This window comes from Microtus ochrogaster, chromosome 10 (genome assembly GCF_000317375.1).
Source record: "Microtus ochrogaster isolate Prairie Vole_2 chromosome 10, MicOch1.0, whole genome shotgun sequence".
NCBI lineage: Eukaryota > Metazoa > Chordata > Mammalia > Rodentia > Cricetidae > Microtus > Microtus ochrogaster.
In genome coordinates this window covers 13,740,100-13,744,723 of record NC_022016.1, presented here as the reverse complement: position 1 = coordinate 13,744,723, position 4,624 = coordinate 13,740,100, and the positions used below count along the sequence as shown (strand labels likewise).

General features: G+C 37.2%; 1 pseudogene; it reads left to right on the top strand.

The window, feature by feature from the left end:
* The first annotated feature begins 3,041 nt into the window (after nucleotides 1-3,041).
* On the top strand, nucleotides 3,042-4,419 carry LOC101983533 (annotated as a pseudogene).
* The last annotated feature ends 205 nt before the right edge of the window (nucleotides 4,420-4,624 follow it).

Below are 4,624 nucleotides of genomic sequence, written 5' to 3'. Positions count from 1 at the left end.
CATATGATGGAAGAAGTGGTGTACAGAGCTGCATACAACACAGCAAGTTTACGAAATCTGCTGCTACCCAAATGAGTCCCAAATCATGAGCTATGTGTGTGGTCTCAAAAGGCCACTTTATACAACATAAAACCCAGGACTCTGTATATGAGACCATCTAAACTGCTCAACTTCTGCTCTGCTCTGGCTGGCTCCTTCCTTTGGAAATGTAAGCTTTCTTACTAAATTCTCTCAATTTTCTTTGCTACTATCTGTGTTTCTTCTAATTCCTTGTTCATGTATATGAGAACCTGAGACCCTTCTGCCCACAAAAGCCAGTATCTTCTGAAATCACAAGACTCTCTCTGTCTGGGGGTAGTTTACCCAGAAATAATTTAAATAAGTAGTGCTCTTGAGCAAAACCATTTCCTCAATTGACACCTAAAGCATTGAACTCTTTTTCTCAGATTTTTTGTTTTAATTTGTTAGCATACTATTGAAGTCAGAGATTAAAAATATCTTATAAATTAAAAACTCATTGACCATAATTCTGTTTCTTAATTATGTAAACTTTCATGTAGGTACTTTGGGAGACCAGGAAAGGGCATCAGATCCCATAAAGCTGGAGCTGGTAGCTGTGAGACATCATATACATGTGTTGGGAACAAAACCTGGGCCATCTGCATGTTCACTATATGGCTTTACCAGCCCCCATTGTTGAACAAAATTTCCTATAGAACTACAACACTGATGTTAATTCTCACCATCGATTATTTTCAAACATGATTATGATCTCACTATTTATAGAAGATATTGTTTTTCTCTAGGGCTTCAACTTATAAATTTATGGAAGGACACATTATTTACCAACATACAGCACAAGGGCAGTGGGTACAGTGTTATTCTCTGTGTCCTCACTGTGTGCTGTACGCAACACTTGATGGGGCTGCTGAAGATGACAGTTTCGAAGCTGCTCTTTCGTGCTGTTTCACATTGAAATGTTTTGAAATCTGAAGCTCTGATTTGCCATTTTCATGGGTTATTTAAAGCACTCCTTATGTGCACTTGGAGAACGATGAGGATTTAGGAGTGCCAAAAGCTCGCTTGAATTAACTGGAACTGAGTTCTTGTTTTAGATCCCTCACTTCTTCCTGTCAACATCACAGTCTCTTGAGGAATGTTGAAAATTGTGTGGATTTTATAGGCTGTTTTTCTTTGCCCTTTTATTTTGTTAAAGATCTTGGTTTATTTTAGTTGAAAGATAATGGCTGTTTTCTTTTTTTAAAAAAGCTTTCACTTTGTGTTCCCTGAAGGTGATAAAAGGTATTTTCTGTCTCCCAACTCCTATTTCCTTCTCATCTTCCCCACTCTATCTGGCTGAGATTTGCTGTTGTAATGAAGAAGAAAAAAAGAAGAAGAGAGAAGCTCTCAACACATGGAAGAAGCGAGAATGTATTATCCAACATCTGAAAATACTTCCAGTTAGCTCTATAAGGTTTCTGCTTATGCTGTTCCTCTCGTGGTCCATCAGCTTGCCTTTACCTGTGTACTTAAGAAAGGTATGGGTGTGGATCTTCTTCCACAGATATATGTACTGTGCTGTATTGTCCACCATCTTTATCTGATTAATAGCAGGTTTTAACTTTTTTGTAAGAGTGTCTCTGAAGATGACATTATGAAAACCCTCTTTGCTAGGGGAAGAATCCTTACATATTTAGACCCATACTTTGCTCTGAATTCATTTTCATATTCTCTCTCTCTCTCTCTTTCTCTCTCTCTCTCTCTCTCTCTCTCTCTCTCTCTCTCTCTCTCTCATATATATACACTACACACACATTTTAATTAATTTCAAACAACATTAAAAAGGGTTTCTATGTCACCTAATATTTTAAATAAGGACTTCTATTTCCTACTTGAATGATAAATCTGTATCTATCTTTCCAATTTTTGGATATATAATGGCTATAATTATTTTAAATAATACACTTGCTAAGTATGTGATCAGCTTTATTTACTGAATTCTTTGTTTTCTTTTGTTCCTGTAGCATCTCAAAAACATCAATTGTCTTCCCGTGGATACTTCCTAAAGCATAGCCACAAGAGTGATTGTGAAAATGATAGTGTGTTTGAATTGTTTTTTAATCCTGTGTTGACTTCCACATCAAAACAGTTAAGTTAGAAGACAAAGGATGCTTCTTCAGTTGCTGGTAGCACAAAGCTCCTTTGTACTTTGAGCCTTCTCTACAGTGACATCAAATAGGCATTGCACTGGAGCCACTAAGATGTCTGTCTTTCTACAGAGCAGTCAAGTATTTTTTTATTTGTTTTGTAATTAAAGCCTGGTTCTGTGTGGGAGAAAGGGAAAGCAATACCCTAGCAACTGAAGTTAACTCATCTTGCTGCTTCTAATTTGCAGCTACTCTTTCAACAAGATCAACTTTAAGGTTTGCTCCAGCATTGCTCTTTTGAAACTACAGACAAAGAATTATGAAAGACAATAGTGGGTATTTCAATATTGTTAAAATTGTGTGTCATCTTTGACGAAATTATTTTTAGCCAGTCAGCCCTACAAATGAGCTGAATGGAAAGGTGGAATGTGATAAATGTTCCACAGCTCTTTAGGAAGTACAGTGCCCATTCCCTTTGCAATGCTTTGCTTTGCTACTTTCTTTGGCAGAAAGAGAGAAGAGGTTAACATTAAATATTAGAGTATCCCTTTTCTTCACTGGCCCATGAAAGGACCTAGTCTGCTCTTTAGCTTCTAGCTCTGATATTACTCTTGTAAACAAAGTTCCACTGAAGAGTCTATGCCTTTTACTACTTCTGTAAGGCTTGTTAGGTTACTAGAAATTCAATGACAGCAGAGAGTTTAGAATATGACAGATTCAGAGTCTAATTAAAATTTATCTTGGGTTAAGAGTAGTCTCCTAAATAGCAATTCCTAGACCATCTCTGAGTCTAACCAAATATCCTGTGATTGTCAGCAATAAATAAATAAATAAGCCTATTGGAATGTACTAATTAAAAAAAAATCCTACTTTCTACAAAACAAAATGCTAAGGATGACGTCAGGTAGATCTCAACCCAATAGCAGTGATTACCTGTTTTCTTCAAGTCTGTTTACTAATGTTCCACCAATGCATTTAAAAAGTGTTTCAATTTGTTATTTTCTTTATTCTGCTCCTATAAATACATCCAAACCTGTCATTATTGGAATGTTGACTTGGGGAGTAAAATAGACCAAGGCCACTTATACTGGTCTCAAAGTGTATTCTTTCTTATCGCCTTTGAGGTGAAAGGTGTAGTTTTGGTTAACACCATTCTACTAAACTGTAAGCACTACTCTTGGGTCCCTTTCTTTCATTGCTAAACCTCAGACTTCATTGGAGTTTCTGGTTCTATCATCCATGGTGAGAAGGGAGGAAAATATTAGCATCACAAATCTTATTTACCCATAAAAACAATCATTTTTGTTTCCAGTCTAAATGTGATTTCTCTATTCAATCTCTCCTATTATTTGATTATACAGAGAATTAAAAGTTGTATTATTTTTTTCTGTGTTACAGAGTGCAGAGTGAGGAGTCTGCGTCTGGCTCCCAACTGCAATTGCTGTACATTGAGCTCCATAGAGACAGCCCTGGGGCAAACAAGAGCCAGACAAGCACTATGAGACTCTGTGCCTCATGGAAGAAATCAACTAAACACGGGTAAAGGAGATCCTAAAATTCCAAGAGGTTATGTGTCATCATTTGCCGTCCTTGTGTAAACTTGCTGGGAGTAACACAAGAAAAAGCATCAGAATGGTTCTGGGAACTTCACAAAGTTCTCAACATGCTCAGAAAAAATGAAAGACATGTCTGCCAAGGAAAGGGGCAGGTGGATCTCTGTGAATTCAAGGCCAGCCTGATCTACAGAGCTAGTTACAGGACAACAAAGCCAGACAAAGAAACCCTGTCTCAAAAAAAAAAATGTGAGGAGGTATTTGAAGACCTGTCAAAGGTTGACAAGGTGTGTTTTGAGAGAAAAAAGAAAACATACATCTTCTGCAAAGGGGAGAGCAAAAAGAAGTTCACCAATGCACCAAAGAGGCTTCCTTTGGCCTGCTTGTTCTGTTCTGAGTATCACCCCAAATCAAAGGAGAATGTCCTGGCTTTTCCATTGGTGATGCCACAAAGAAAATGGGAGCAGTGTGGAACAGTAGGCAGCAGACAGTAGGCAGCCTTACCAAAAGAAGGCTGCCAATATAATGGAAAAATATGAAAAAGATATTACTGCCTACAGAACTAAAGGACAACCAAATGCAGCAAAATAGGAATTGGTCAAGGCTGAAATGAGCAAGAAGAAGAAGAAGAAAAAGAAGAAGAAGAAGAAGAAGAAGAAGAAGAAGAAGAAGAAGAAAAAGAAGAAGAAGAAGAAGAAGAAGAAGAAGAAGAAGAAGAAGAAGAAGAAGAAGAAGAAGAAGAAGAAGAAGAAGAAGAGTTGGCAGAGGCTGCTTGTTCATTTCCCTGATGCCCAAACCCAAGTAATAACACAGAAACTGTATTAATTAGAACACTGCTTGGCCAATCACTTTAGCATATTGTTAGATAGCTCTTATATCTTAAATTAACCCATTTCCATTATTTTATATTTTTACTATGAGGCT